Below are 9,726 nucleotides of genomic sequence, written 5' to 3' on the forward strand. Positions count from 1 at the left end.
TATATATATATATTATATATTTAAATACAGAATAAAATATGTAGAATATGTATTACACACTAATAAAATGTATTTGTAAATACATTTTTATATATTCTGAAAAACATTTTTAAAATTGATTTTAGAAAGAGAGAGGAAGGGAAAGAGAGAGAAACATCAATTGGCTGCCTCCTACATTCTCCCTTACTGAGGATCGAGCATGCTACCTGGACATGTGCCCTGTCTTGGAATCGAACTGGCAACCTCTTGGTACATGGGATGATGCTCAACTAACTGAGCCACAGCGGATAGGACTATTTTTATCTTTTTTGCTGAAGAAATTTAGATTATTAATTGAATATATTAGCTTTTGTAAACATTTTAAACAAGCACATGATCAATAAGTATTTGAAATCTGAGTGAATAATAAATAATGCTCCTAAAGTAAAATGGAAACCACATTTTTTTTTCAGCATTGTTATACTTATTAACCAGGAAGTCACCTAATATTTAGTGGCTACTCCCAAAAGTAAGCTAGTTTTTTTTAATGAAGAAATTTGTCCTCACTTTGGAGCAAGCTTGTATTATTTGTGAATTGTGAAGGAACCACATCTAAATGATAATCCTATTAAACAGACCTCACATAAGTGTCCCTTGAAGTGGAATTTTTATTTTCAATAGTGCCATCTTTTTGTCATTTCCACTTCTCAGGGAGTTCCTTACATATTCCTGTCCTTGAGTGATGCCTCTAGGAAGAAAAACAGTCAGGCAATTGAGGAGGAGGAGGAGGAAGAGTATGATTTTTAAAAGTTGCAAAACCTATGGGTGCCTAGTATCACTCATTATCTGAATTAATGTAATCACATGTAATTTAATTTGTAGTGTAATTAAAGAGAGTGCAAATGGCTCTATTCTTCCAATGCTAACATTTCACCCAGAAGCCCTTTCTTCTGACATCACTGCTTAATGATTCATGGGTTTGCCATGGCCTTACGTTGCCGGGCTGTCACCAATTGGTTTCTGAGACATGAGAGTGGGCTACCTGAGAAGTGATGATTCGAAGTCCATGGCTACTGGGCTTTGTGCTTACATCCAATTCACTCAGTGGATTCTGCTCCAGGAGGAGGAGATAAAAATGAGAAGTTATTGGAACATTTCACTTGTAAGAGACAGCCAGCTGCATATTGACCTTCAGGTCCTAAGGGTATCCCTGCCAAAATGATAGTTGCTTAGTTTCCAAAGTCAAAGTTACTGATAAAATGCAAAGGCTTTCTCCCGGTAGACAGTGTGTGTGTGTGTGTGTGTGTGTGTGTGTGTGTGTGTGTGTGTGTGTGTGAGAGAGAGAGAGAGAGAGAGAGAGAGAGAGAGAGAGAGAGAGGAGACCTTGGTTGGAATCATGGAGGAGGCCCTACTATCTGTTTATTGGTTATTTTCAAGACTTGATGGAGGCTATTGGTCTTCCTTCAAAAGCCTACTCCTCAGCTCAGGTAAAAGGTTTCCCTAGTAGACATCCTGTCCTTCTGAGACGGGGTGAACAAAAAAAAAAAAAATCAAAGTTCCAGGCTGATTATCTTTTATGATTTAACTAGAGGCCCGATGCACGAAATTCATGCAAGAGTAGGCCTTCCTTCCCCTGGCTGCCGGCACCTGCTTCCCTCTGGCACCCGGGACCAGGGCTTCCCTCCCTCTGGCCACCAGCAGACACCCAGGACCCAGGCTTTCCTCCCTCCAGCTGCTGGCAGGTACCCGGAACCTGGGCTTCTCTTACAGCCCCGACTTCATCCAGAAGATCGTCTTATTGTCTGGTATAATTAGCATATTACGCCTTTATTATTATAGACTAGAGGCCCGATGAATGAATATTCATACAAGAATGGGCCTTCCTTCCCCTGGCTGCCAGCACCGCCTTCGCTCCGGCCGGAGCCGCCTTTCTGCCTTCCCAAGCTGCCCAGAGGCCCAGAGTGGCTGGGGCGGTGCGGAACGCCTGCGTTGTCGCCATGGCGTCCCATCCTGCCCCCGGCCACTCAGAGCCTGCATATGCAAATTAACCTGCCATGTTTGTTGGGTTAATTTGCATACTCACTCCTGATTGTCTGGTGGGTGTCACGAAGATACAGTCAATTTGCATCTTACTCTTTTATTAGTGTAGATGTTAAAATGCCTCTGGTAGTTTGGGGTTTAGTGGTATGGGAGACTATGGAGAAAATAAGAAGCAAAGAGAGAGAGAGAGAGTAGAGAAAACATTTTGAGAGCAATTGAAGCTTAACAATGTCAGATTTTTTGTTTTGTTTTGTTTTCATTTATTGAAGCAAGTTTTATAAATAGATCTCATGGTCATAGTACAGAAGTGGATCTATTATACAAAATGTCTCCGTTAGAACTTTGCAAGTCCTAAAGGGAAAATATTTCTTTTTCAGCTTAACTATTTCTGGCAAAATTTCATATAAACAGCCTGCTGTTTGACTCTTTGAAACTGTTGATTAAGCCAAGCTTTAAGGGAAATGAAAGTATCTTTGGTCTCTGCACAACCACTTCTTTATTTTTTCCTTTTGCCGTTTACCAACCTAATGCATCTGTGTTGACAGCTTAAGCCTGGAGATAAAATCAGAGGAAGGTTCTTATTGCATTTTAAGATTATGTTAAACACTTGAACACATTACAATTCTCCAAAGCGGAAATGACTCTGTAATCTTTCATCAAGATTTCAAGATTAATGACCAACATTTCCCTCACTGTAAGTATCAAAAAGCTGCAATGGCCAGAGAATGTTCTCACCCACACTGGCAAGGAGATGATTAGAGTCTCCAGTGGAAGTTGTGACTTCCGGTTGCTTTTTCCCCCCTTGTGAAAACAATGGTTTCTGGTTACCCCCCAGGGTACCGTGACTTCATGAAACACCACTTCATAAAACTAGCTCTGCGGATGTTGACGTAGGCGAGATGGCGAATGCCTCTGTCTTTGGAAATGAGATCTTTCTCTTCTGGAAGAGGGCAGGGAAAATAATATCCTAGGCCAGCACCTATTGCTGTGCAGAGAGACTGGGCTTTCTCAGAAGTGACGATTGATTGAATGGAGATCTCAGCGCGCAGCTCACCCACAAGCCCTGCTTTTCATTTTTCTTGACAGAAAATCTATTTTTCCTCCTTCAGCCTGGCGTTGTGTACATGCTCATTGAGAAGAAAACTGTTAACAGTTTTTCCAAGAGGGCTTTTGCCTACAGAGGAAATCAACCCCAGTTTTACTTTTATGTTATATCAACAGGGAAGGAAAGAGGTGGGAAGGCTAGGAAGGTGGATAACATTTGGCTTCCTTTTCTTGCTTTTTTCCCTCTTGTTGATGTCATTTCTTGCCTCCTCTATTTTTTATTCTTCTGCTGCCTTTATATCTTCTTTTTGTTTCCCCATTCCTATGCAATCATGTTTTCTATCTCTTTGCTTTGCTTTCTTTCCTGTCTCTTGTCCCAAGAGGAATCCCTCTGCTGAATGGGGGAGAGGAATAGATAGGAGAGGGGGAGATTCTAAAGTAAAAACAAAGGTGATGTCCTGGTCCTTTAGTTGAGCTGGTTGGCTCTACCTTAAACATACATCCAGAATCCAACCACTTATCACCTCCACCGCTACTGCCATAGTTTAACCCACCACCATCTCTTGCCTAGATTATTACATTGTAACTGATCACTCTCATTTCACCCTTGCCTCCGTACTGGGAACATATCAACCAGGGTGACCCTTTGAAAAGTTAAATCATCCTTCTGCTCACAGTCCTTCAGTGGCTTCAGAATAACTTCCAAGTTGCTTACAATGAATTGTAAGGGCCTAAAATAAGTGATGTAGCCCCTTGCTACACCCCAAGTCTCAGCTCCTGTCATGTTTCTCCTTGCTCACATGACTCCCGCCACTCCACTCCCCGTGCTGCTCAGCCTTCAGGGCCTTCTTGGTTACTCCTCCTCTGTCTGGACCACTCTTCCCCAGAGAACCAAAGCCTCTCTTTCCCACTTCTTCATGTCTCTGCTCAAATGTCAACCCTTTGTTAAACTTTCCTGAAAGAGTCTCTCCAGCCCAGCCAGCATGGCTCAGTCGTTGAGCATCATCCTATGAACCAGGAGGTCACGGTTCGATTCCAGGTCAGGGCACATGCTTGGGTTGTGGGCTCAATCCCCAGTAGGGGGCGTGCAGGAGGTGGCCTGTCAATGATTCTCTCTCATCATTGATGTTTCTATCTCTTTACCTCGCCATTCCTCTCTGAAATATATATATGTGTGTATATATATATATATATATATATATATATATATATATATTAAAAAGAATCTCTCCAAAATAGCACCCCCTTTTATTTTGGTCCCTTTTATCGAACAGTTACTGCCACCTGACGTATAGAATTGTTTGCTTATTAATTTATGTTTTCTCCCCAGACTGGAATGCAGAATTTAGGCATGTGTCTCTCTCCCCACCACCTAAAACAGAGCCCAGCAGATTGAACATAATAAATATTCATGGACGGGGTAAATGAAAAGTCATCAGACCAGCAAAATAGGTAGCCTTTGGCCAACCCCTCTTTTTTTCATAAGAAGGCCACACTGCTTATGATATATTGGAAAAGAAAGCCATAGTGGAATGCTGAGGCCCTGACCGGGAGCCAGCCTTGGTGCTTTCTTATCCTCAGCTTGCTGGTCAGAAAGAACATGCCCAGTCATGTACCTGACTTAAGCATTTTCCAACAGGAACAATGTGCACCCGCCCTTCCCTCGTGTCCCCGTGCCAGGGACTGTACCTCTTGGTTGCATGTTTAGTTCTTATTCATGGTCATGATTCCACCTCTGAGTACTTCATGCCTGGCCACTCTTGGAAATTGCCGGTGACCATTGGCTTCTTGCAAACTGGTCAGGTGGGGGAGGAAGGTCAAAGCCTCTTCCAAGATGGGCTGGTGGACTAAACCATCATTGCTCAGACCCTCACAGAATCCTAGAGTCTGAGCATGGCGAAGCATTCTGAAGACCTTGGAAAACGCTGCTATTTAATTTTTTACAAGAGCCGTGCTACTTTTTTCTTCAATCAAATTCTTTTCTAGAAGCCCAACATGTCAAACAAACCAAATAGAAGATTTTCTGTCTGGGACAGAGGCTGGGACTAGAGTCTGCTGGGTGTGAGTCAACCTAAGGAATTTTGCAGAGCTAAGAGTTTTCATAGGGAACAGTGTGGAGACCTTGGGCATCATCTAACTCTATGGCTTTCTAGATCAGCAAAGCAGGGTTCAGAGAATGAAACCAATTTCCCCCGAGGTTATATAGGAAGCAGCAGTCCTGGAATGAGAACTCCAGTCTCCCACCATATCCACAGTCCTCTGCTCAAAGTCTGCCACATGAAGTACCCACTGTGTTCCCATCATCCTGCCAGGTGTTTTGCATTCATTATTTCACTTAACCCTTATATCTACCCTTTGTGATAAATCCTATTAATCTCATTTTATAAAACAGAAACTAGGAAAGGACTCCCAGGACGTTAAGTAGTGGGGCATGGATTGGAACTCTGGTCTGTCTCATTCCAAAGCCTGTGTTGATTCCACTGTCTCACTGAGAATAAACAAAGAAACAAGCTAAGTGTATTAGTAACAAATGGACCTAACAATGTGTAATAAAAAGCCCAAGTGGTTAATTCTGCGAGCCACCTCCTGATAAGCTTCAAGGAAATCCTCTTTTTGCTTATGTTGTCCAGAGTTGGTGTCCCTTGCCTGCAAGCAACAACTTTGAATGCTACAAGGCCTTCCAAGTCTGGTCCATTCTGATACCGCTGGAAACACCATACTTATTGACATAACTGAACTCTTGCCTCCTGAGGAGCTGAGACCAGAGTTCCTGACATGACCCATGCTCCTTCATTCTTTTTTCCTTCCTTCCTTCCTTTCTTTTTTATTTTTTAAATAATATATTTTATTGATTTTTTTACAGAGAGGAAGGGAGAGGGATAGAGAGTTAGAAACATCGATGAGAGAGAAACATTGATCAGCTGCCTTCTGCACACCCCCCACTGGGGATGTGCCTGCAACTAAGGTACATGCCCTTGACTGGAATCGAACCTGGGACCATTCGGTCCGCAGGCCAACGCTCTGTCCACTGAGCCAAACTGGTCAGGGCTCTTCCTTCCTTCCTTCCTTGCTTCCTTCCTTCCTTCCTTTCATTTTGTTTTAGGTGGGACAAGTCTGTAAGTAATAAAGCGTTCATACCACCTGTGAGAAGGAGGAGGCATGGAGAAGAGTATAGCGGCAAGCAGCTTGCTCCTGCCAGCTGCTTCCAACCACCTCTGCAAGCAGAGGGCAGAGATTTCTGCAGCGCCCTTCGTGGTGGTTAGTGAGGGAGGAAATCTGGCTGCTAGAAGGGTGGGTGTTGAGTTGAGGACACAAGGAGGAAAGGGGTGTGTGTGTGTGTGTGTGTGTGTGTGTGTGTGTACGTGCGCGCACATACACACACTTTGGAGAAGGGAGTGAGATAGCCTGTACCGGATTCTCCTGAGAAGGATCTGGAAGAAGGAAATGAATGGCAGGATTGTTATCAAGGGAACGTTTAAAACCTAGACAATTGTGCACTTTCTTTCACTCAGTCTGTCAGCCCTATTTTTCCCTGTAAGATTTGAGTAAACTTTTGTGGTCAAAGAGAGGACCCATACTCTTTATTGTCAGGCCGTTAACTGATAGTACAAGTAAATATGTTTGCTGTATTTTTTTAAAGAGGACTTGACACCCCCCACCCCCCGGGCTTGTGGGAACTGGCTTTCGGTATTGGTGGAATTCCGATTCACTATGGATTCATTGATAATCTTTCACAGGTGAAAACATATTCGTGTTCCAAATTTTTAAGGCCCCCAATGCTCATAGATGTTAATGAAGTCACATTTACATACTATCCTAATTTCACTGGCTCATAGTCCTCAACTGTGTCTCCCTGCCCTCTACCAAGTGCGTCCCTTGATTCTCAGGTGTCTCCTCAATGACAGTCTTCTGATGTTCTTCAACTCCAGCCATCCCACAAGCTCCTTGAACAATGTCCCTGTTATGTGCTGAATTATTGAGCCTCCAAAATTCCTATGTTGAAGCCCTAAACCCTGACCTTAGAATGTGACCCTTTGGAGATGGGACCTATAAAGAGGAGATTAATTTAAAATGAGGCTGTTAGGGTGGGCCCTAATCCAATCTGACTGGTATCCTTATAAACGGAGGAAATTTGGACTCGTAAAGGGACAGCGGGGATGTGCATGCACAGAGAAAAGACTATGTAATAACGGAGAAGGTGGCTGTCTGCAAGTCAAGGAGGGAGGCCTCAGAATGAAGTCAACCCTGCTGACACGTTGATCTTGAACTTCCAGCCTCCAGTACTGTGAAAAAATAAATTTCTTCTTTTTAAAAAATGTTTTTATTGATTTCATAAGGAAGAGAGAGGGAAAGAGAGATAGAAACATCAATGATGAGAAACATTGATTGGCTGTCTCCTGCACACCCCACACTGGGGATTGAGCCCACAATCTGGGCATGTGCCCTGATGGGGAATTGAACCATGACCTCCTGGTTCATAGAGCAATGCTCAATAACTGAGCCACACCAGCTGGGCTGAGAAAATAAATTTCTGTTATTTAAGTTACCCCGTCTGAGGTGTTTTATTATAGCAGCCCTCACAAACTAATACAGTCCCTGACCGTGGCCAGAGTTGTTGAGACTTGTGTTAATCGTGTGTTTCTGATGCTTTGACATCATGGGGCCTTGAAGTACTGCCCCTCTTGGGGCTAGGCAATTCCTAGAGATAGTAAAGGACTCAACCTACAACCATGCCTTATGCAAACCTATAATCATGCATATGCAAACCAGCCAATCCTGAGCCCATACCCCACCACCTCCTTTACATATTGGGCTCTGGCAGGGCTCTCACACTTAGGGTCCCTAATCCCCTGCCTAATCACCCACGGGCCAGGTAACAACCAGGGGCAGCCCCTCTACCCTAGAGCCTGCTGAAATGAGTCAAATTTACCCTGCCTCACCCATTCCTTCCCACAGAAACCGAAGTTAAGGCTCTTTCCCTCTTTTCCCCCTCCTCCCTCTGCCTCCTAACGACCCAGACCCAAGTGCCATGCCCCTCCTCTTGGGAACTGTGAATAACAAAATATCTTTCCAACAGCAATTTTCTCCTGATTTGTTGGCCTCATCCTGCTCCCCAGGCTAGGATGATTTCTACCAGGTCTCTCAGAGCCAGAAACTCTGAACGTTAGAAACCAGGAGGCATTCATACCGAAATGGGGAGAAGGACTCCCAGCTCTGTGCCACACCATGGCCTGGCCCCAAGCAGTGCTGTTAACGCCCTGTGAGCTACAACCCCTCCAGCATCTGCTTCTCCTGCTTTTGCCACAGTTCCTTCTGTCCCTGGGCCCACATGAATCCCTGCGCTCTGCTTTGATAGCAAAAATCATGCCACTCTCCCCACCTTCCTGCACTAAACTTCTTCTTGGAATGTCCTCCCCCTCATGCAAAGCAGCACCTTATAAGCGGATTCTTGTAGACATTGCTTTTATAAGCAGATAAGTCTAAATTAGTATTGGGCCAGCCAGGATCTATCGGCTCCACAAGTGCCTCTAATAACAAGGCAGATCATGAAGTTCATGAAGCCGGGAAGGGAAGAGGCAAGCACAGTGCCTGCCCTGCCCTCCAGGCTTTAACTAGAGACACAGCTAAAGAATGAAGTAGTGTCTTTGTCATTCAAGAAACACTAACACAGTTCAAAGGAGGGAGAGATGCCTTCTGCTGGAGGAATCCGGAAAGGCATCACAAGAGATAAGGGGCTTGAGATAAGGTACTTGAAAATTCAGCACAATTTGATGGAACACTGGAGCAAAAAGTGAAGTCCCCTCCTCTTGGCAAGCACCCAGAGGCTGGATGGAGAGGTGAATCTAGGGAAACACTAGAGGACAGATTGACTTACCTAGACTAAGAAAGTAGGAAGGTGAGGTGCCTGACTGAGGATGCCTTGACTGTCATCTTAAGAAACTATGGACCCATGCCCGAGCTGGTTTGGCTCAGTGGGTAGAGCGTTGGCCTGTGGACTGAAGGGTCCCGGGTTCAATTCCAGTCAAGGGCATGTACCATGGTTGCAGGCTCCTCCCTCACCTGGACCCTGGTCAAGGATGCATGCAGGAGGCACCAATCGATGTGTCTCTTTCACATTAATGTTTCTCTGTCTCTCCCTCTCTCTTCCACTCTCTTTAAGAATCAATGGAAAAATATCCTCGGGTGAGGATTCAGAAAAGAAAGAAAGAAACATCTATGGGCCCTGACTGGTGTGGCTCAGTGGTTGAGCATCACCCCATGCACCTGGAGGTCACTGGTTCATTTCTGTTAGGGCACATGCCCAGGTTGCAGGCTTAATCCCCTGTGGAGGTGTGCAGGAAGCAGTGAGTTAATGTTTCTCTCCTTCTCCCTTCTTCTCTCTCTAAAATCTATTTTAAAAAAAGAAATATCTATGGGAAATACAATAGAAGTAGACAGCTGGTCTTTGCCTTCAATATACTCCTTGTTCCAAAGATGAAATTTAAATGGTGAAACATACAAGAGAAGATATTTATAAGTTAATGTCTTTGTGGGGTCAGCAAACATTTATAATGGTCAAATAATAAATGTTTTAGGCTTCCGTGGACCCTTTGGTGTCTGTCACAACTACTCAATCCTGCCGTTTTATTGAGTAAGCAGCCACGGACAATACATAAATGAATG

The 9,726-nt window shown here is 44.1% G+C and overlaps 1 long non-coding RNA gene across 1 annotated transcript; it reads right to left on the reverse strand.

The window, feature by feature from the left end:
• Positions 1-711: 711 nt before the first annotated feature.
• On the reverse strand, positions 712-1,863 carry LOC129147136 (uncharacterized). Its single transcript, XR_008554475.1, has 3 exons — positions 1,849-1,863; positions 1,022-1,090; positions 712-727 (listed from the first exon to the last, which is right to left on the reverse strand). It is a non-coding gene; the product is annotated as an uncharacterized LOC129147136 (long non-coding RNA).
• Between the last annotated feature and the right edge of the window lie 7,863 nt (positions 1,864-9,726).

This window comes from Eptesicus fuscus, chromosome 18, assembly GCF_027574615.1.
Source record: "Eptesicus fuscus isolate TK198812 chromosome 18, DD_ASM_mEF_20220401, whole genome shotgun sequence".
Classification (NCBI taxonomy): domain Eukaryota; kingdom Metazoa; phylum Chordata; class Mammalia; order Chiroptera; family Vespertilionidae; genus Eptesicus; species Eptesicus fuscus.